Below are 24,048 nucleotides of genomic sequence, written 5' to 3'. Positions count from 1 at the left end.
GTTGTTTTTGTAAGAGAGAGGCAGATGAGACAGACACAACCAGGAGGAAACCCATGAGAAGATGGAGCTGAGAAGGACACGGCCATAAGCCCAGGGACGCCTGCAGCCAGCAGAGTCAGAAGATGCAGGAATGGGTCCTCCCCCATTCTCCCAAGGGACACACCTACAGACACCTGGATTCCTGACATGCAAACTCCAGAATTAAAAGGGAATTCATTTATGTTGTCTGAAGTCCCCTGGTTTGTGCGAATACCAGGGGTACCTAGTCCATTGAGGTCGTTGTTATTATACTGCTCCCAGAAAAACCTGATGCCGCATCCTACTGGAGCTTCTTGAAGGTCAGGAGGCCTCATTTGTTCACCGAGTGCATATTCATTGAGTACTCTCTGCCTGTTAGAAACTTTTCAGGGTTTTAAGGGCATCACAGTGATGGAAACAGGAAAAAACAAAAACGTTACCCTCCAGAAGTTTACATTCTAGTGTGAGGCGACAGACACAACACAAAAGAGTTAGCTCTGCCCAAAGTTCTGAATCTGTCCAGATAAAAAGATGATGTGAATTCAGCTTTCCCTCTGGCAACTGCATCTCTTTCCTTAATTATTAGAAATGAAAGGGAAGAATTTATAATACTTGTGAAACACAGTGGGTCAGAGAAATTTCCATCTTAAAAATACCAGGAGTGAAAAGGAGAGCTGGCTTTTGAAAAATAGGTTGGACCAGTGTTCACTGAAGAGTGTTTGAAGGTACTCCAGACCCTCAGGAGACGTAGCAAAATGAACCTGTTCTATTGCGAGACCTTTCCAGGAAGGATCTCCTTTCACAAGACTCATATGGAAGTTCTCAATGCACGTTGTATGCAGAAGCATCTGTGAATTTCAGCAGTAACACGGTTTGCTCAAGTGTGTTTCATCCAGAGACCCCCCAGTTTGACTGGGGACCTCATTCCAATGCCATCTGCTCTAGCCACTCTCCACGGTGTTCAGCGGAATGCACTCAGGACACGATGCAGGAGTTGGCAAACTGTGGCCTGTGAGCCAAACCCAGCCAGTAGCCTAATTTGTCACAGCCTGCAATGTGAGAATAACTTTTACATTTTTATATGCTATATTAGCACCTGAAAAATAGCCTTGATTTTTCCTCTTGGTCCACAAAACCTGAAACATTTACTACTTGGCCTTTTAAGATAAAAGACCACCAAACCCTAGATTAGGCTGAAGAGGAAGATGAGGTCATCCGTTTTCCACAGAGCAGGCTCTCTCTCCCAAGGACAGGACGTCACTCCACGACTCAGTCTCTCCCACCAGGATTCATTCTTCACCACACATTTCCATTCATAAGTGATGTCTTCACCACACTAGGATGTCTTCTCTTTTATGAAACTTGTCTTCAGTTTTTGGGCGACACTCAGCAAAAGACTGTGACAGAGCTTGTATCACTCAACTTCCCACAAGTTTAACCAGGAACGTTATCAGCCAGTTCGATCCGTCATTTACGGAACACGGCACCCGTTCTTCTACTCGTTGAGAGGATACTCCGTTCTCAGACCACATGAGGCATTTGGCTGGATAGAGTCTATTAGAGGTGGAGATGATACAAAGTATGTTCTTTGACAAGATTAGTACTGACAAAGAAATCAGTACCAGTAAGCTTTCTAGAAAATTTCTAAGCATTTGAAAATTAAGTTAAAAAAAAAAAAAACTTTAAAAACCCTCAAATCAAAGAAATTACAAGAGGAGCTGAAAATATTTTGATTAAGTAATAATGAAATTATAAGACATTCAAATTTGGGGGATGCAGCTAAATCAGTCATGAGAGGAATATTGATAGCTTTAGATGCCTATATTCAAATGAAAGAAGCTGTGACATTAATGTCTTCTAATTCCATCTTAAATTGGCAAGGAAAAGGAAAAAGAGTAACTTAAACCTTAAATAAGAAGACAGGCAATTTTACAAATAAAAGTGGAAGTCAGTGAAATAAAAATAATGAAACACAAATGAACCAACAGTGTGACACAGTGGAGAAACTCAACAGGGCCAGAAGTTATTTCTTTGAAAATATAAATAAAACTGACAAACCTCTAACAAGATTGTAAAAGAAAAAAGAGCAAAAACACAAATTACTAATAGCCGAAATGAGAGAGGTGAAGTCATGAGAGATTGTACAGATGAAGTGATCATGAGGGGATACATAATGGTAAAGGCACACATGGGAAGATCTACAGCTCGTGCCATACTTATGGTGAAATATTGATGTGCTCTCCACCTGAGATGGGGAACAAGACCAGAAGATCTTCTTTCATCAGTACTATTCAACAGTGAAGACAGAGACTCTATTTAATACAGTAAAGAAAGGAATCCAGATAGGAAAGATGTAAAACTGTATTTATTCATAATTGTGTAGATAGAAAAGCCTAAGGAACCTCTAAGAAGATCATTAGAGCAGGCAAATTTAGCAATGTTGCAGAATTCAATTTTAAGAAATTATATCTCTCGGGGCACCTGGGTGGCTCAGTTGGTTAAAGCCTCTGCCTTCAGCTCAGGTCATGATCTCAGGGTCCTGGGATTGAGCCCCAAGTTGGGGTCTCTGCTCTGTGGGAAGCCTGCTCCCCGCCCTCTTTGCCTGCTGTTCTGCCTGCTTGTGATCTCTGTGTGTCAAATAAATAAATGAAAATCTTAAAAAAAAAAAAAAAGAAAGAAATTATATGTCTATGTACCTGAAATGGACAACTAGAAAATGAAATTGCAAAGGCTATATCACTTATAAGAACACAAAAAATATCATCTGTAGTAGCAACAAAAGAAGTATAAGGTTCTACAATGGAAATTATAAAATGCTAAAGAGAGAAATTGAAGAATATGTAAGTTAAGGAGAGATGTACCATGTTCATATGTTGGAAGATCCAATTTTGTTTATTTGCTTTTTGGAAGCCTCAGTATTATTAAGATATTAATTTTCTCTCAACTGATCTATACCAAAGCAATTCTAATTAAAATTTCAACAGATTTTTTCTAGAAATTAACAAGATGACTTGAAATTAATTTAAAAAGAAGAAGGAAGAAAAATAGTACCCATATAGACATAAATGAAGGATATAATCTATTTGAATTCAAGATTTGCTGTGGAGGTATAGTAATTAAAATAGTGTGGTATTAAAGTAATGATTAAAACTAAACCCTTGGAACAATATAAGAAATCCAGAAATTGGTCCTCACTTATAACATCAAATGATTTCCACAAAAGTGCCAAAGAAACTCAATGGAAAAGGAAAATTTCTTCAACAAATGGTGCTGGAATGACTGAATATCCACACACTAAAAGAAGAGCCTTGTTTCCTGTCCTACATGTTGCCCCAGATCAACTGAAGACAGATCACATCTAAACGAAAAGTGCAAATGAAAGATCTTCTGGAAAAATTGCTTCTACATCTTGGCACAAGTAAAGATTCCCTAAAAATCAAAACAAAAAAAAAATAAATAAAGCTTGGATTATAAAGTAAAATATTGATAAATGAAAATTGATCAGTGTTAAAAATGTCTTCTCACCAGAAAATACTACCATGAATATCGTCATAAACTGGAGGAGAATACTGGAAATAATAGAATCACAAAAGACCCGTGTCTAGTTGTACGAGGAAGCCCCAGAGCACAACAGAAAGACAAGACCAACAACCCAGTACAGGTGTGTAGACGCCTGGAACGGGAGTTTCAGGAAAGAACATATAAAAATAGCGAATGAAAAAGCACTTAACCTCATTCTCAGGGAAATGCAAATTGAAACCATCATGAGATACAACTATACATATACTAGAAAGGTTAAAATTTAAAAAGTTTAGCAACACAAAATATTGGAGAATGTAGGGAAGAACCAGAACTCCTATTTATTGGTGTTAGGACTATAAAATGTTAAAACATCTTTTAGAAAACTTTGTGATAGTTTCTTAAAATTTTAAGCATGGATCTGTCCTACGATATACCAGTTCTACTTCTTTAAGATTTATTTACTTATTTTAGAGAGAAAGCACATTGGAGCATGGGGTGGAGGACAAGCACAGAGGGAGAAGGAGAGACAGAATCTTAAGCAGAGTCCTCCTGAGCTGGGAGCCCAATGTGGGGCTTGGACTCATGGCCATGAAATCGTGACCTGAGCCGAAACCAGGAGTCAGATGCTTAACTGACTGAGCCACCCAGCCATCCCTCCAGCAGTTCTACTTCTAAGGATTGGTCTAAGATAAATGAAATTACATCCACAAAAAGTCTTGTGCAAGAGTCCATGCTATGGTATCCACGACAATGAAGTCAGAAAGAACATTTCCTGGAGGGTGGGTACATCACCTGTGCTGTAGTCACACAACAGAAGACGGTTCAGAATCCAAAGGAACACGATATTGATATGTGCAACAGCACAGATGGGCGTCAGACCCCGTGGCCCAGTGAAGGAAACTGGACATAGAAAGGTCAGTGCTCCACGACTCCCCCAACATGAAATTCTCGAGACTAAGCAAAATTAGCATATGATGGTTAATGCTGGGTAGTGACTGTTTCCAGGGGAAGGGCATTGACCAGGAGGGGGCAAGGAAGGACTTTCTGAAGTGATAGATATGTTCTGTGTCTTGAAATACATTTACAAAAACTGATTAAATGATACATCTAAAGTTCAACATTTCATGTATGCATATTATAGTACAAAATTACATACACAGACACATATACACTAGCCTAGTATCACTAGAGTTCCACATCAGGCATTACCCTGTATACAGTGATAGTCTGGACCAGGTACTGTCTTGTGTAGAGTCATAGTCTGGGTCCAGCACTATTCTATTGTTACTTATGTTATGTTACATTACGTGACATTACATTACATTTGTCAGCCTATCAGTGGTAAAGTGAGGTGACTACACTCAAGACTATTTTTAAACAGTTTAAAACCCCTTTAATGTTTCATAAATGCAACCAGATCAGACACTAGCTTGGTATACCGTGATGGTTCAAGAGCAGACACCAACCTGGTGTACAGTGATGGTTGCAGACCAGACGCCAACCTGGTGTACAGTGATGGTTGCAGACCAGACGCCAACCTGGTGTACAGTGATGGTTGCAGACCAGACGCCAACCTGGTGTACAGTGATGGTTGCAGACCAGACGCCAACCTGGTGTACAGTGATGGTTGCAGACCAGACGCCAACCTGGTGTACAGTGATGGTTGCAGACCAGACGCCAACCTGGTGTACAGTGATGGTTGCAGACCAGATGCTAACCTGGTGTACAGTGATGGTTGCAGACCAGACACTAGTCTGCTCTGAGAGATCACAGACACAACAACCACTTGTTGTAGACCTGATGCTATCCTGGGCACAGTGATGGTTGCAGACCAGGGACTACCCTGGTATGCACTGATGGTTCTGGATTGAGCCCCACTATGATTGTGGATTTTGGAGTAAGGACCTGGAAGACACGTGCTAGCACTGGGAAACAAGCCAGAGAGTTTCTTTCCAATGGAAGAGAACCAGCGCTCGGACAAGCCCACCTGGCATCGCTCTCCATGGCTGTTCCCCCATCTGGGAAACCCCATTTGCCTCTCTGAAATGTGAATAGTCATATTGACCCACCCCGGACTTCATTACGTCACATGCTGTGTTATGAGGTTATTTTTAAATACTTTATAAAACTCTGCTAGTGTTCCAATACGGTATCTTTATTGTACCTACCGAAAAAGATACATTCCAGCTTTATGGAATTAAATGACAGCATATCTTGGAATATTTGGAAAAAATGTTTAACGTGTTAAGCACTCTCATGCAGGAGTTAATAAAAAAAAAGTTTTTGTTTTTTTTTAAACAAAAGCTACCTTTTCATGTGTTATGCATTCCCCATCCCCAAGGAGAATAGCCTACTTTGAAAAAGCTATTTAATTCAAATAAAGAAAGGATATGATGTTGCCAGTGAGAGCAAGTAAAGATGGAATAAGGTATATTACCAAGGAAATGTTTGCAGAACACACTGAAATTAATCTGCCACGTGCAGTAGTTGACAGAGTTCATTCTAGCACAGATAAATCATTCATAGGAAAAACAAACACCAACTAAAAAGAAATAGATCACCAGTTGAGCCATATACATCATGACCTGTTGACACAACACGAATTTTCTGCTGAATCAGGCACTTAATCTGCTCAATCACAGTGAAGACCCACTGAGCAGGGCGCGCCAGCCGGTTCGGCACGCCACCCTGCACGCTCACGCAGCTCCCGTGGATTTCTAACAGACGAGGATTACACAGTATAGCAGAGCTCATGTTTACCGAGCCACGGTCATTAAGAGGTGAAAGCGCCAGCTAGTAAAATGTATACATCACTACGCCTTCCCTTTACCTCAGTTCCCGAGGTTTTTCTGGGAACACTTGAGTGAGGGCGGGCAACCATTAAGGTGGTCCCTCGAGCCGAGTGCACCCTCCCCTCGCGTGGGGGCAGGACCGGTGACTCGCTTCTAAGCCGCAGAAGCCGGGGCGGGGGGTCGCTCGGGGCAGCACTGCTCTGCACGGGACTCCAGCGTGCTCACTCTGGAGCCTTTGTCTCCCTCGTGCTGTCTTGGAAGAAACAAGTGGCCGCAAGTCCTTTTTCTAAACTCTACCTGAGATTTGATTTACGGAGGTATGACTGCTGATGATGTGGAGAGGCTGAGGCCGTCGGAAGACATCTCCCCTTATGTAGATTCTCTGAGGGAAGAGAGCAGGCCCTGTTACATCCCACAGGCCACACAGAGCTCAGGGATGGAAGCGGGAAGGAGGCAGGCTCAGGCCAGAGCCTCTCTTGGGGTCTCCCAACCGAGAAATGAACAGCTTAGACGAGTGTGAACAGTTTTGCTGTGCCTTGGTGTTGTCACCTAGTGTCTTCCCTTGTCGGATACCTGTCCCTGGTTGAGTTAGGATGGGGAAACTCTAGCTTCTTGTGTGACACTCAGGTAGGGAGGCAGCTGGGGCTACCGGCCTGGGGTGGGTTGGTTTTCAAATGAAAGGTGTGCTCCTGGGCAAGTTATTATGTCCGGGAATCAGCACTGGGAGAGGCCATCCCTGCCCAGACCTGGAAGGGCTCCAGAGTATAAAGAATATAAATAATATAGTTACAGGGTGCCACAGTGGCTCAGTCAGTTGAAAATCTGATTCGGTTTCAGCTCAGGTCATGATCACAAGGTCGTGGGATTGAGCCCCACATCAGGCTCCCCGCTCAATGCAGAGACCACTGGAGGTTCTCCCTCTCCCTTGGCCCCTCCTGCTTGTGCTCTCTCTCTCAAATAAATAAATAAGTCCAGCCCCCAAAAAAGAAAGAAAGAAAATAGAGTTAACATAGTTGGCCCTGTGAGGAATGGATGCCCAGTGGACAAATATATTTGTAGAAAACACAGTCAGGACAATCCTATAGCTTCAAGGAAATGAATTTTATCAACAGCCTGGGGACTTCAGAAGCAGACCTTCCCCAGTTGAGCCTCTCATGGGAGCCCATCCTGGGTGATGCACTGGGGGGCCCCTGAGCAGAGGACCCCCTAACTCATTCCCTGACTCCTGATCCCCAGAAACTGAGAGATAATAAACATGTTATTTAAAGCTGTTGACTTTGTGTGATTTATTTAGCAGCAACACAAAAGTGAACCACTGGTCAAAATAGGCACAGGGCGGAAATCATCCTGAAATAACTTAAGGATATATAAACAATTTGAACTTTCTTATCATTGATGGCACGGGATAATCTGATTCAGAGACCCAGAGAGCGAATATTTTAAAGTGTTTTAAATACGGATTCAGTTGAGATGAAGAATATCAAGACCAAGGTTTGGTCTGGGGCAGGACTGGTCAAGCTGGGAAAGGCTATCAGCTGGGTGCAGACAGACCCCAGAGCAGGGACAAGGTGAAGGGATCAGTCCCAGCAAATGTGGTGAGGAGTCAGGGCAATCGCTTTGCAGGCAGGCTGCAGGCCCAGAGGATGTGGTCCTTGGCCAGTCTCGCCGGGCTTCAGAGGTAGACTCAAGTCCTGGGACAGCCGTTGAGGTCTGCAGGAGAGAGCCAGGCATGCAAATCCACACTGAGACCCACACATTGGGGAGGGACTCAGAATAACAAGAACCCAGTTACAGAAACCAATGTACAAGTTCGGGGAGAAGGGAGGCTCTGCCTTTGTGAGCAACTTTCTTCTCTTTGCCTCAGTTTCCAGCTCTGTGAAATGGGGCCATGGCATCACCTGTCAGTGAGGGAGTTATCTACCATCACCCTCTCTTGAGACACTAAAGAATTGGAAGGCAGCAACTGATAGTCTGGGGTTGATCCATTCAGCAATGGGAGGGTCTTGAAGAGCAAATGTCTTGATCAGCCTTGATAAGTAAGCTACTTTCATTGGTTAATGGTCATATCTTCCTGAAGCAGGTATTTCCTAGCATAAACAGCTGAGTGATTTATGTCTGGTTCCAGTATTTGCACAGAAAGAGGAAGTGGTGTAGCTCTTAGAGGGAGGACCATGTTCTCAAAGGATTAAATCAAATAATGTGAAACAAACTCTGAGCTTAATTCCTGGTACACAGTAGGTGCTCAATAAATGTAGCTGTCCACATAATTAACAACAAGGCTGACTTGGTGTGGCACACTGTGGCCTTAAGTCTAATGGACCTTTTTTTTTACACTAATTTATACATTTTTAATTGGTTAATATGGTATATTAATGTACCATAAGATTCTTTTCTAAGAAGGATTACATAATAAATGAGTACTATAGAAAATCTGATCAGTAAAAGTAACAAGCGTTAACAGACACATACAAAACCCAGTCTGACCAGGCTGGGTGTGAGCCTGTAATGAAGCATGGGGCACCAGCCTTCCCAGGTGGTAGCCTTCACGGGGGCGGGGGTGGGGATAGGGGCAAAGAGACCACAAGACCATTTAAAAAATCAGATAACTGATTAGACACAGATTAACTGTCAACAGTTCCCTCTCCCCAGTGGACGAAAAGAATAATCATCCGATGCTGACTGCACACCAGAACGATTTCTACAGCTTGCCTGTCCCGCTGCCATACGAGGGCTGATGGGGTGGGTGGGCAGACCCCGACGGAAGCATCACAGGCCTGGGCTGGGTCTGTCTGCTTGTGTCAGGGCTGTGTGTGTGTGTGTGTGTGTGTGTGTGTGAGGGCTGTGTGTGTGTGTGTGTGTGTGTGTGTGTGTGTGCGTGTGTAAGGCTGCGCTTGACGGGGCTTCTTTAGGCAGCCGGATTCGAGAGATGACTTTATGTTTTGTTTGGAAGAGGAGAGGGGCTTGTGTTGGAAGGCCTAAGTGTGTTCTCTGTTTGCCGGAGGACTCTGCCCTGCTCTCACAGCCCCTTCAGCACTTGCAGCTCTCCACTGAGGCCTCGACCTGGCCGTTCTTGTCCAGTCTGATGGGCTCAGGGAATTCACTGTACAGCTCTACCTCTGTTTCCCATGTAAGTGCATTCCGTGCAATTGTCTGGAATGCCAGCTCCACGCTGATGGCCTCCCTGGCACTGGTCTTGAAGTAGGGAATGTTGTTTTTGCTGTAGCACCAGGCCTGTGGCCGCTTTGTGGCCACTTGTCTGTTTTCAAGGTCAGTCTTGTCTTCCAACACAATGAAGGGGAAGTTTCCGGGATCCTGGGGACTGGCCTGGATGAGAATTCATCTCTCTGGCTGTGGAGAGTTTTGAAGGTGTTGGGGGCAGTAACATCAAACTCCAGAATGCAGCAGTCTGCGCCTCTGTAGAAGGCCACACTGAGGGGCTGGAGCCGCTCCTGGCCTGCTGTGTCCCAGATCTGCTTCGTAACTAGTCTGTCATCCACCATCACCCCTTTGTCAGAAAGTCTGCTCCTGTGGTAGCTTTGTACTGATTACTGAATTTCTTTTTCACATAGTGGTTCTTGAATGATGTCTTACCAACTCCAGAATCTCCCAGGATGATAACCTTCAGCAACACTTTTTTCCTAGAGGTCATCCATCAAACACAGCCACTCCACTGACGACTCCGGGTCAGGCATGTTTCTAGGGCTCTGGCCAAGGAGGAAGTACAAGGGAGGACAGGGGCTGAGCAGAAGTTCAAGTTCCGGTTCCAGCAGACTCCTCGGCACTCCCCAAGCCTTCAACCTCTAGTGGACCTTTTAATTTGTTGCACTAAGGAGGGTTGACACTAACTTGCTTTGTGGCAAGTTACCACAAAGGAGGTAGTCACCCTCAGCACCTGCCACTCCCTAGCATTTCTTGTCCGCGTCCTCTGTCTTTAGGACTAACGTGCATCAGGCCCGCATTGGACTTTGGCCCTCTCACCTCCCCTCTACCACAGCTCTGTGATGCCAGCCAGAGAAAGTCCTCTGCTTTAGGGGCTTGTAATGGGTTGAAGTGTGTCCCATCTTCCACAAAAGTTGTTGAACCCCATTACCTATGGATGAGACCTTATGTGAAAATAGGACTTCTGCAGATGATTGAGTTAAGATGGAGGTCATAGGGCAGGCTCTGATTCAATACGATGAGAGTCCTTACAAGAAAAGGGCATTTGGACACAGACACAGATGTACAAGCAGAATGCCACGTGAACATGAAGTCAGAGATTGGGGGAGGGCCTCAGCAAGCCGAAGAATGCCAAGGATGGCCAGCAGCCACCAGAATGCCAAGGATGGCTAGCTAGAAGCCTGCAAGAGGTCCTTCCGAGCCTCAGAGGATCCAGCCTGTGAACCCCTTGATCTCAGACTCACGGTCTCCAGGGCTACGAGAGAAAGTCTTCCTGTTCTTAAAGTCACCCAGGAGGTTGTGCTTTGTTATGGCACCTTTAGGGCCTAGACTGGGCCCCTCTGAATAATCCACGATAACCCCCTTGTGTCATTAAAATTTCCAGTTTGATGAGTCAGCAGAAAACTATTTCATCTTTTCTTCTCTTCGCCTAGGTCTCCTATTCCTAGAACAGATCCCAACAGCCCAGCTTATTCCAAGCCTCCGGAACTTTCCAACAACAGCACTTATGATCCTATCCTCTGTTTTCTGATCTCATTACAGGTCACTGGAATTAGGATGCTCAAGACTTACCATCATACAGGACCTAGTTGCATTCCATCCTCAACAAGGTACATCTCTGGAAACTCCGTTGACCACCATTACCAACCACATTTCCAGTATAATATGACATTGGGCTTTTTAAAATACATTAAATGATTTAAAGTTGTTTGTGGGGCACGTGGGTGGCTCTGTTGGTTAACCATCCAGCTCTTTCATTCGCCTCAGGTCCTGACCTCAAGGTCCTGGGATCCAGTCACATGTCAGGATCCCCACTCAGCGGGGAGTCCATCTATCTCTCTCTTCCTCTCTCTCTTTGCCCCTCCCCCTGCTTGCTCTCTCTCCCTCTCAAATAAACAAATAAATCTTAAAAAATAGTTTATTTGCAATGACATGATCAGATATTTCATGTTAAAGAGTGTGTATTTTGCTCACAGGATCCAGTCAGTTTTGACTGAGTCAATGTGTAGGTTCCTAGTGAAGTTGTCTCAATGCCACCCCGTATATACAAAGCGGTGACCATAGCAGCCTCCTCCCTCTCCCCTCCCCAGGATGCTCTGTGCTGAGTGATACCACGTGTGTCTCTGTGGCTCATTTTCAAGTTTTTGGAACAGTCACTGCATAAATGCCAAGCTTTGTATTATGACGAGTTAATCCAATTTCTTGGAAATGCCCAAGTTCTTCATTATGTTGGCAGGTCTTTATTCCTTGATTAGCTAGTCCACCACAAGTGGATTTATCCCTGTAATTGCTGCCGTGTAGGTGGAACACTGTCAAGAGGGGCTGCAATGTCCCATCCTTGCTCTGAGACCCTCTCTCCACGGTAAGTCACTTGCTGTCCACTGTGTTAGCCTCTTTACATGTGAAGAGAGGAGAACATGGCTCACAGGATGTTAGCAAAGGAGTTCCTAACATGAAGCTTCTCACAGCGTGGCTTGCTGCCTCTGTTTCTGGGAGGTTTGTGTTCAGGAATGAGAATGACCTTCTGCACCTGGACAAGGATGCTGACAGCAGCCAAGCTGTGGTTAAGTCTCAGGCATTGGGCAGGTGCTTCAAGAGAGGGCCCAGCAATCCAGACCCTCTTTGGAAGGCTTGGACCAGGGCTCTGGTGCAGAATCCCACCCACGTCACAACCGAGGCCACACTTGGCTGCTTAGCCTGGAGAAGGGAGTTTGAGAAGGCTGATGCTGACTGATTTCAACTGCTCACACTTCTGCTTCCTATCCCTCATGTGGGGGCAATTTCCTTCACACTGAGCCAGAGCCAAATACCCAAAGATATTCATTTTGGGCTGAGCTGCCTATTGGCATCACTGGAGAGCCTAAAGGACCTTTCCTGGGAAAACAGTTATGATTGGTCGAAATGCAGCCAGGGGTCTAAGGCTTTTCTAGCTAGCATTATCAAACTGTGTTTGTCCCATACCTATGGATACTTCATTCGCTCAGATATGTACTGTTAGAACTAGTTTAGGGCGAAGTAGCTAGGTGATATGTTCATCTCAGCATAAAGCACAGTGTGTCTTCCAAGCTGTCCGATGCTGCCTGGACAAGAAGACCACGTATGTAGTACGAGAACCCTCCTGTGAGCACATGGTGTGGCTAACGGTGCCACACCCTCCACATGTGAGTGGACGTCTCCAGCAGTGGTCCTTGCAAAGACATCTCCTGGCCGTGAAGGTGTGGTCTGAAGACTGACTTCACGAAATACTGGTTTTTATACCCAGGCAACAGCAATGACTTCAATTAATTTATTTGAATTATCTCACTTGTATCTCAGTACAATTTTTATACCATAATACGATGGTATAAGTGGATAAGATGGTCAGACTAGGTCTTTGCTTTACTTAAGCAGAATGGCAAGGGTATGTTTTAGAGCAGGAAGAACTGGGCTATAGAGAAAGACCACTTGGCCAGTGCAACCCTGAGCATCTGGATATACACTTCTCTGGCACAAGGAGGGTTTGGGTAGCACCATTTTCCAACAGGGTCTCTGGATAATGACCCTTATGTAGTGACGCTTTCAACAGAAAACACAGAAAATAGGTGTGCTATGAAAAGTAACATCTCATGGTATGTTCTCAGATAGAAATCCTTACCAGTTTACTTGACATCCCAAGAAAAATCAGAATGCCTTTCACAACAGTGGAGAAGGTCATGAAGGAAGGTCACTCTTGTTGCATAAGCGCACTGTTTTATGGACTAACTGCAACGAGAAAGCTTCATCCAGACAATCAAAGGCTGTCTTGTTCAGGAAGCAAATGCTTGTCTTTGTGGGGTGGGCATGGATGCTTTTGCCCAGAACATGAAAAGCTGGTAAACAGGTGCTGGATGGGTTCTCATGTGAAAGATGACATGAAGGCTTTGTTTCCAGAGAAGAAACAAGTGTTTTGGGGAGCACTGTGTTCTCCAGCTGGGGCTACCTAACACAGATGTGCTGGAGATACCTTCCTTCTCATGTCGGGGACCACTGCTCTGCTTATGGGTGCGGGAGGTGAAGATGAACCTGCTGGAAGGCTGTTCTGTGTCCACTGGTGTGGAGGCTGCTCTTGTGTTGACAGTTTATGACCCCCTAAAAGTGGTTTTTTGCACTATCACTTTGCTTTTACCACATTTTGAATGCAATATAACCATGAGTTTGAAAAGATTTTTAAATTGGTAAGAATGTGGGGCAGAAAGAAGAAAAATGTGTACATTTATCTGTCGTATTTTATGTGCAAACTGGATGCACCTACGTTGGCATTGCTGTTCACTATTTACATAAGCTTGCATTTGTTGTTCAACTGTGTTTTTTTTCCCTCTTTTTGAAAGTTGTTTTGAGTCTTTTGGGTTAAGCTTGGACACATCATCATTAATCTCACTGAAATTAATGAAAACTTTTTCTTTTTAATCTGTTGCTTCTTCTCTTAAGGGCAGAATTTTTAGAAATAAGCCAAAGTTGTTAAATTAAGTGAGAGATAAGTACATGAATTAAGGTGTTTCATACCCTCTAATTTATTTTACCCCTTGGCCCTTTTCCCCATTAGGAGTAACCACGGACGGTGAAGCATTCCAGGCTTACGCTTCAGGAAGGGATAATGAAGTGGGGCTTTAGGAGTTCCAAAGTAAGCTTCTGAGATTCGCGCCAGAGATAAGAGCTGTGAGAGATAAAGCTCTCTACGTTGTTGGATTTCAGACTAAATCCTCAATAATTGGGTTGGGTTGGGGTCACCCTCCTGCCCCAGCCAGCAGACCCAGGGGAAATGATGATGAGCCAGTTTGGTCCTCCCAGGACTGGAAGATCCTTGCCAGCAAGGGTGTGGAGGTCCCTGAACCGCCCCCTGTTGAGTGGGTAGAGGGGGAGGATGAAGCCCTCGGTGGGACACTGGGCACTGAGTGGTGGCCAGTTGGAGGTGAGATGTTCAGAGTTGTCCCTCTCCCTGAAGCAGAAAGCAGGCTTGGGGGACACAGGGGCATGCCTTGAAAGGGAGCCAGGGTTCAGAACTGGTGATCACCAGGTGCTTTCCTCATGCTGTGATGCTTGGAGGCCTTAGGACTGTGATCCTTCACCCAGACAAAGAGGACAGGAACCCATAATGGAGTTGAAGCCGTCTTCCCTCACTTCAACAGTCATCCATTCCCTGTATGAAGTTAAGTGGAACCTTGAGGTGGAAAGTGATCTGATTTTGTGATAGAAAAAGGGCAATTCCCACAGTGACCAAGGCTTGCAGTCCTGGGACCATGAAGTGTCCTTGTACCACCAGAAGCTGGCCACCAGAGTAGGGCTGGCCATCATGGAGCTCACCAGGGATGCATCCACTGGGCAGTCTGGTGCCCGAGCCCCCATCTTCCTGAGAGCCCACCAAAGAGTGGTTCGGTCACGGGGTGGGTTTTTCATCTTCAACAACAACAAAAGGAGGAATTTACTCAATAAATTATTAAGGCACATAAGATCAGAGGGAGTTTATGAAGCACTTAGTAAAACAAATAATTTAGAGTACCTTAATTTAGAAATATTAGTTCATTCACCTTAATTCGTACATTCTTAATCATTCTTATATATTTATTAAAGCAAAGTCCCTAAGAAACACATTCTCGTATAAAATAAACAAAAAATTTTACTAAATGTTCTCTAATTCAGATTTCATGACAATGCACGTTGTCTCAGCTTTATTACGAAGAAATAGTGAGGCTTCATGTTTACACATGCACATAATATTAAGTAAATTTCAACTTAAATTCACTAATTTAAGCTAATACATTAGCTAATACATTAGCTAATGTATTAGCTAATACATTAGCTAATGTATTAGCTAATACATTTACATGTGGCCCCCTTTAAAGTCACTAATTGTATTGGATGTTATTAGATAATCACTTTTGATGATATCTGTGAAGTGATTTCCTTGACCATCAAGTCCTCTATGCAAATGTTGTGGAAGAGGTGTGGAGCAGGAAGCAGCCACCGTCATAAATCTGTTCCTGATGTTCTGTCAGAGTAAATACATTTTTCTCCTCTTGGTTGATTGACTTGGAGGAAATCTGTTGAGTACATTGAATCTTGGCTGTCACTTGAGCTGTTCCTTCGATGTGCTGAAAAGTTTATTTAAATGATTCATTTGGTGGATTAGAAGTGATAAACATCTCACACCTTTTAATAATTTGCATAAATATCTTGGCTCTACTTCAGTAGACACACCTGTTCAAGACCTTACCTGAGTCAATCAGCGTGATTAGCTCCCTCTCCTGCCAAGCGTAGTGCTCCCCAGGACACCTGAGGCAGTCCAGCGTGTTCCTTCCTCCCTTCCGTGTGGAAATGCAAACCTGTGGGTAAACACATTGGGTGAAAGTGATGGCACTCATGGGGGTGAAGAATGGACCTGCCTTCGGCTCAGGTCATGATCCCAGGGTCCTGGGTTGGAGTCCCACATCGGGCTTCCTGCTCAGCAGGGAGCCTGCTTCTTCCTGTGCCCCTCCTCCCGCTGGTTCTCTCAATCTCTCTCTCTCTCTCTCTCTCAAATAATTAAATAAAACCTTTTTTTAAAAAAATGTGTGTGCTTTCTTGAACCTTTGAGAAGTCAGTTTGGTTTTGCATTAATGCCTCTGCTTCTCTGTCTGATGTTAATTCAGTGTATGTTGACATTAATTCATTTTTTTTGCACAAAAGTAGGATCTCCTCGGATCAACTTTAAAATCGCCCTGTCTTCCAGATGGGTATATTATAGCCGCTTCCTGGCATAGGAGCACACGGCTCCAACACCTGCGTGGAGGCTCCCCTGTTAGCATCGTCTGTGTTGTAAACACATCAGTATGAAATGTGGAAGGTTCTCCCCGGAGCTGCACTCACTTCCAGAGGACATCATTATTACCCGTTTGTTGGGTTTAAAGCACAGTGAAATCACTCCTTCAGGTACGGCTTGAAAGTGAATGGGTATATTTATTTAGACCTTGAGTAGAATCAGGATCTCACTTGTGAGGATCAGGAAGGTTTAAGTAACCCCTGACCCCAACCTTCTTATCCTGCTCTTTCCTACACCTTTACAATCTCAGATCCCAGGGTTCTGTCAATTCCCAGGGGAGGGTTCTGCCTCTGGGCACTACAGGATGCCTAGGGAGGGGAGTGTGGGATAGACAACAAAGAAGATGGAAAATCTGCACAGAACTCAGGAGTGATTAAAGAGAGTTTGGACACTCCATTGGAAGATCCGACATGTTCCAAGCCTCCCCACCATCCTGTCCTGCTCTGAGCTTTTGGGGATGTTTGTCACCACACCTGAACTTAGCACAACCTGACTGGCACATCTTCTAAAAACAAAATGTGACCAAGCCATCCCTTTCCTGAAAACTGCCAGCTATGCCAGACAAGGAGCAAGTCAAGTCCTACAACCTCCTCAACCTGCCTGGCACCATGCTCCTTTCACTCACCTGGACCAGCCTTCACCCAGTCCTATTATCTTATTTCATGAGCTGCTGGGCATTTACGCCAGGATCACTGAGATGGACCTGCTGGAGGGACATTGCTGGGTGAACCCCTGACTCCATGAGCCTTGACCAGGTTGTCTCCAGTGGTCTCCACGCATGAACACTCTCAGCAGAGAAGCGTGGGATTTTCATTACGCACACCCCAGCCCACACATCTCATCGGCCTTCTTCTCCCTGGAGAACTGTGGCAGAATGTTAAGCTTAGTTGGTAGGTAAGTAGACATGTATTTCTCTCTGTGTTCTCTGCAAGCTCGGGACAGCTCACCGTTCCCGTACACAGCCGAGGCACACACTTGGTCACACATACCCCTGCATCTGTCGTGCTGGTTCATCCCTTGGCATTTCACACACCTGCTCCTTCCTCCTAAGGGTCAAACTACTATTCCTTCCTTACAGTCAGGTCGGAAGCCCCTTCACTGTAATGCCTCGGGGGAGTCCATCCTCCGCTCCTGGGCCCTACGTCTGGATTGTTACCTGCATCCTGTTGGCGTCGTGAGGACACACTTCCCTGCGTGTGTCCTTCACGATGAGGGGGTCCTCAAAGGCGGGGACAGAAGTGACGATGTGCACAGAGCTGGCTTCTTTCTGGATGTCCGTGGGGAAGGAGAAGGAAGGCAGCAGAGGGAAGCAAAGGCAGCAAGCTCTTACCATCTGACCCCAGCGGGGCCACCAGATGCAGGGAGGGGACTTAGGGCCTGCAAGGATGGGGGATAGGAAGGGCCCTGAGGGGCAGCAGCATGACCATCGGGGAAGGTTTGCAAAGGCCGTTCTCCTTGACAGATAGACGAGCTACACAGGGAGCCCAGCCCTGTCCCTGTACTTTGTTTTCGTCTGATTCTCTCGTGTTTTCAGTCCTAGGTTAAGCACACATTAAAGACGCTGGTTCTGCCTTGTGGCGTTCACCTCCCAAAGGGGAAGCTGGACAGCAGGAGGCAGGCAACCTTTCCAGGCCCCCTGCCTGGGAACCCGCCCACAGGCAAAGCTGGGTGCGCCCCAGCACAGGGCCCCGAGACGGCAAAGGAGTGTGGCACCTGCCCGAGGCCCACGCATCACCGCCTGGACCTTCTGCTTTCCTCCTCCTCTCCTACCTCCTGTCTGGGATTTTGTTAAATAGGCCTAGACATCAGAGTTTCATAAGGAATGTGATCTGTTACTCTTATTTTTTACTAAAATTACATATATTCGAGGTGTGCAATGTGATGACAGCCACATGTACGCGAGCACACATAATGGAATAATTACCAGAGTCGAGTTGATCAACACAGCCTTCAGCTTGCTCGGTCACGGCCTGTGTGCGTGCACGTGAGTGTGTGCACATGAGTGTATGCGAGTGTGCGCGAGGGTGTGCGTGAGTGTGCGTGTGTGGTGAGAACACTTAAGATTCGCGCTCTCAGCCAGCTCCAGGCGTATAGCAGCCTTGCTAACTACATCGGCCACACTGCACATTCAGTCCCAAGCACTGACTCATCTCACACCCAGAACACTGTACCTCGGCTGAGTCCTCCCCGCTTCCCCCCACTACCCGTCCCGGGAAGCCCCACTCTACCCCGTGCTTCTGAGTTCAACTTCGTAAGCTCCCCATGTGCGTAAGATCACACAGTGCTTGTCTTGGTTTGTTCCCCTTATTTCGCTCAGCACAATGTCCCCTATGTCCATCTGTGCTGTTGCAAATGACAGGATTTCCTTTCTTTCTTTCTTTCTTTCTTTCTTTCTTTCTTTCTTTCTTTCAGGCTGAATAAAGAGGATGAGCATTTTATATATGCTTTATGTTATGTTCTCAGGACACCAGAAGGACCACATAGGGAAGAATCAGGTGACAGAAAGAAACATCATTAAAAACAGTTATAAGAGGCTAATAGGGCGCCTCCCCTCCTTCCCATTCCAGAAAATTCCCAGTAAAACAGAGGTAAGCAGGTCAGCTTCTAGTGCAATGACGGTAATAGCCAAAATGAACTGCCTGTGTGCTCTGTGCGAGATACTGCATGGGGCAAATCTAGCTGCATTGTCACGTTTGCCCTTCACAGCAACTCTGGTCAAAGGATGCCATTATGATCCCCATGGAGGGACTTGGGACCAGGAGGAACGAGGAGTTTGAGGACTTCAGCCAGAGCTAGCTCTCTCCCTGGGGCCTGCATAGCCGTTCCTCAAGTTGGCATCATTGCCTCTCTGTGCTCCACGCTGGACGTGAGTGTCCGGCGAGAAGGAGAGCCGGCCAGCATGATTCTCAGCTGTCTGTTGGCAGGACACCATGGTGGGAGAACGGTGCACGGAGGCACGCGCATCACCACAACGCACACTCGCACACCTGCGCAGAGCCTGGCGCGGCGCCGGGGCCCACGCAGATGTTCCTGCGGCACACGGACACGGCCGGCTTGGCCTCCGTGCCTCCCACCGCTCTGGCCCCAGCAGCCAGGCCGACACGGTTCCTCAGACCGCTGGGATCTCACGCGACCTGGGGCTCGAGGGGCCTCCCGAGGTCGTGCGTCGTTTTGTTCAAAGTGAAGCAGAACAGGTGTGCCCAGGACAGGGCGACCCCAGCGGGTCCCAGATGAGTGGGGCCCAAAGAGCGTGGGAGGAACCTCCCGGGACGCTGGGAAGGGCCCTGCCTTCGGGGTCGGAGCTGCAGACGCTCCTGCGAGAAGCAAGCGGCGCCGTCCCAGAAGGGAGGCCGAGCGGACAAACCGGATGGAGCGGATCCGTTTCTGACCTTGTGCCCAGAGGGGAAATCCTGCAGCCGGCGGCCAGCAGCCAAGCCCAGCAAAGAGCACCGTCCGCAGGCGGGACGGTTTCCCACCGAAGGGAGAGTTTACTTGTATCTAACAAACGTGGGTTTTTGGAAGTGAGAGGAACATGCCCGGTGCTCCTGTCACTCGAAAGCTCCGGAGGACGAGGCCGCACAGATGCTGAGCAGGCTCCCCGGCGTGCTGGTCTACTGACCCCAGGACACTCTCAGGTGACAGAGGACACCACGGTGTCTCACAGCCGTCCGAGCGGGTCTGGTCCCAAGTGCTTTGAGTACGAGCTTGGGATGAGCTGAGAAGCCTGGCGGAAGTGACGCCGCAGGGACAGCGAGGCCTGCACGACTCCGGGCGGCTCCTTTGAAGGCAGCCCTGTCTCCTCCTTTGGCAGATGAGCCCGCGCGGGGTGACCCGGCCCAAGGAGCCTACCTTTAACCTGTGTCCCACCTCCAGGGACCACAGACGCGGCCACAGGCCCGTGTTCTCTATTATCCTAGGAGGTGTGGTGATGGATGTTGTCTGATTTAAAAAGTGCATTATTTTGAACTTCCAAAATGAAAACACAGCCGTGCTTGCAGCACATTCAGCCCACCTGGAGAGAAGCCGAGTCCTGCTGCTGGAGAGAGACGGGCCGCGGGGCGCCAGGAAGCCACGTCTTGGCTCGTTGCTGACGGGGCGCCCCAAATTAAACCACTTATCAGATTTCAGTTAAAATGAACATGTCATGTCAGAATTGTAAGAAAGGACTTAGGGATATAACCTACAGGGAGGAACAGTTTTGTAATTTCTGTATTTTAAGACTTACTATCCTCCGTGTAAGTACAATTCAGCAGATGGGCAAAGCGCGCTGAGTCCCCTCCTCTCCTTACTCCAGTCTATCCCATCTGCCTCCACACGGCTTCCCCAGCTCGGCTCCCCTGCCTGTCTTGTGTGACCTGGTCGCAGGGGTCCTTCACCTCTTCCACAGCCCCCACGACGGCCTGCCTCGCCCCTCCCTGCCCGTCTCTGCAGAGCTGGCCCAGGCTCAGGGCTCCCATGGATTTCAATAGAAGCTCCGGGCTCGGGGAACTCAGCCAGGACAAAGGCGATGCAGAGTCAGACTCAGGATTTCTTGGTTCCAGAAAATTTGCTTCACTCAGATCAAATGCCTCTGGAATGCTAAGTTAAATACAGCCATTCAGTAACTGGGTATAATTTGAGGCTGGTGTAGCCAGCAAATTGCACCAAGAGCCAACCACCTTCTCTCTCGCAAACCAGGCCATTGTATTGATGGAATGCAAGATTATCTGTTAAAGATCCGATCGGAGCTCTTAGACACACACATGTGAGCCCTGAGGTCAATATGAGCTGCGTGTGCGTGTGCATGTGTCGGAGGCAGGGGAGGGGACAGAAACGTTATAGGAAAGTTTACAAAAAGAACATTCAAAAGGGTAGGAGGAATTAGATCAGTTTTTCTTTTAATGTATACCCAGTCACCCCGATCTGGCTGAAAGTGCATCGTCAAATATTTAAAAAGAAAATAATGAATCTTACGTTCTAGCTTCACGGAGTAAAGAGGATTAAAAGAGCTGAGCGGACAAAAAGGAGCAAGCTCAAAAAGGCAAAACTCCTAATTAGTTAATACAAAACATGCTGAATCCAATTACGAGAATCCTGCATTTGGATTCGGTATTCTTTCTGAACAGACGAGAACAAATATGTCTTTAAATCAATACGGCATAACTGAGCATTCAGGTTTTATCCGCCGCGGCACATGTGCGAAAGGGGGCATTAGAAAGAACCCGCCAGCAAAAGTGCTGACCCCGACTTCGGGGGAGGTTTGCTGTTATAATTTTCTCAAACCCCCGAGAGACTGATAAAGAAAACTGAGTAGTTCATTAGCATAAGACTGGCTAAAATCTATTGATTTTTAACTCCATAGAATATTCTGTTTTCGTGAGGATCTGCTGAGTCGCATCTACAACGGTGCCAGGCGTCTGTGCCCCGCTCCGCCACAAGGCCCCGCTGTAATGAGAACACGCCTTGAAGAACACAGGGAGAGCTTGATTTCGCTGTCAGCTATTGTCATAATACTCTGGGAATCTGCCTTCTGAATCCTTGCTTAGTATTTTTAGAAAGTAGCAGAGCATTTAATCCTCAATAATTAGACTTTCCCCAAAAGGACAAACTCATTTCTAGAACTGCCAATTCAACCCAGCCCTTCAACGGCGACACTCAGTGTTTCACTGTAATATTTTACACAACTTAGTAGAAATGAGACAAAAGTAAGATAAAAATGTCAAAGCTGTCTTTAAATCTCAGAAGGCTGGTCTAAATTTAGAAAATGCAGTTATATGCAGAAAAGTAGGCACAAAATGCATATATTTGGCCAACTCTTTTGACAGTAGGAGGACCGTAGGAGATCAGAGCTGGGGGAGGGAGTCTGTTCCTGAGCCTGGGCAGGGCTGTCTTCTGACCTTTAGACCAAGGGGTCAAGGGCAAAATACCCACCAACCCTCTGTGTGCAAGTGTACTGGGTGAACCGTGGGGGTGAACTCACCATGTCTTGTCCTTTCTAGTTCTCATCACTACTGTTTTGAGGTTCAAGGGTCAGTCTTGTGTTAAGGATCAGCTGTTGGTTTCTATGCACACACGAGTTTGGGCACACACACTCAGACTCACACACGTTGGACAGAAAAGGATGAATCACACTCAACAATGGTTGGTGTAGAAAGATAGACACTGTAGTCCTTTCAAATGTGGTAACTTGGGGTCTGGGGGTGGACATGTCTTCTCTAGGGAGGCCCGGGGCCTGGTCCCCTGTGTCCACCAGCCTCTGCGTGTCCCCTCAAGAGCGATACCATTGCTGTAGCATTTTTCCCATGCTCCTGTGACCCAGGGACGAGAATCTCCCCCACAGCAGGCTTCCCAGACCTTGGGGACGTTCTGTGCAGCAGAGATTTCATGGCCAAGGCATGTGGAAAGTGCACAGCACCCCGGCCTCCTCTTGGGGAACTAGACTCCTACCTTAGATCAGCAGAGTAAGGCACCCAGCAGTCTAGCCATGAGGACATCAGTTAACCTGGCTCTGATGCCAGTTTCCAAAGGCCCCAGTGGCCTAATGGATAAGACACTGGTCTCCTGATGCGGGTTTCCCAAGCTTTCTCGGTTCAAGAGTCCCGTTGTGGCCTTGCACTGTTGTTGTCCGTGCTCAGACCGTCCCTGCCCCAATCACCGCCATGGAAGGTTTGACAAGGTGAGCTGGGCTTACGGCTGGCCTCCGCCTGACCCGTCGGTGCCCAGGCTTCTCTGGCTGTGATGTAGTCTGGATCCACCCCTGGGAGCGTGGGTGCTCCATGCTCCCACTTCTGCACAGCGGTCGCCTGCGAGTTCCTCTGGCCTGGCTGCCATTCTCCCACCAAGGAAGAGGCTTTCATACCGTCTGTCCTTCCAGCTGTCTTAGATGTCGGTTGTATCTACCTCGTCCTTAACGTGGGCACTGAGGACGGGACCATCAGGAGAATCAGGGACACAATACCTGTAGGTTTGCAAATTCTCAGTTCTTCTGAAAATCTTAGTGTTAGTAGGAATACGAAAAACACAAAGACAACAATTATAAGTGTTCAAGATGCTGTAGAGGCAAGACATGGCGGGACTCACGGCTCCAAAGATCCTTGGACAATGGCACTGCATTCTCGTGGGTTTCAGCAGCCCCTGCCAAGGAGGTTAGAAGTCACTTTGAAGACACCCCATTTCTGATAGGTCTGCCTTCCTTATGAAAGTGAGGCCACTCTTACCCTAGGAGGAGTGGTCTGACTTGCTCCTCCTTTCAGGGCCTCACGGGACAGAGGTCCTTCGTTCTCTAGAGGAGATGGAACATTTCTTCCAGGCATGAGGGTAGGGTTTAGGAATCACCGGCAGGAAACACCATGTTGACCAGGCATTTTGCTGGTTAGTGAGCTGCCGACTGAAGGATCAAGCAAAGCTGCTGCCAACCGTTGTCCCTGCCCCTTGAGTCACGTCATGTAGATTACTGTATACTTACTTTGCCTAGAGATGAAAAGACTCCTCTGAACAAGCCGCCTTCTAAGTAGGCTCCCACCTTGCTATTTCCTTCCTATAAGAGGAATCCAGATTTCCCTGTGACTGGAGCATGTGGGGTCTGCTTGGGATGTTGATACGGAGCCACAAGGGTACTGTTTTATCCTTTGGTGAAACCCCAGTGACATCAACGGACCAATTAGGACTTCTGCTAACTAAGCTGTGGACCATAGGAAGATTCCATTAAGTTGCTCCGAATTTGTTACCTGGCTGTGTAAACTCTGCGGTCCTGTTCAGTCAAAG

General features: G+C 46.8%; 1 pseudogene; it reads right to left on the bottom strand.

The window, feature by feature from the left end:
* Positions 1-9,359: 9,359 nt before the first annotated feature.
* Positions 9,360-10,124, bottom strand: LOC125100394 (ras-related protein Rab-7a-like; annotated as a pseudogene).
* Between the last annotated feature and the right edge of the window lie 13,924 nt (positions 10,125-24,048).

The sequence above is a fragment of the Lutra lutra genome, chromosome 5 (assembly GCF_902655055.1).
Source record: "Lutra lutra chromosome 5, mLutLut1.2, whole genome shotgun sequence".
In the NCBI taxonomy this organism is placed as follows: domain Eukaryota; kingdom Metazoa; phylum Chordata; class Mammalia; order Carnivora; family Mustelidae; genus Lutra; species Lutra lutra.
This window is presented reverse-complemented; position numbering and strand designations above follow the sequence as displayed.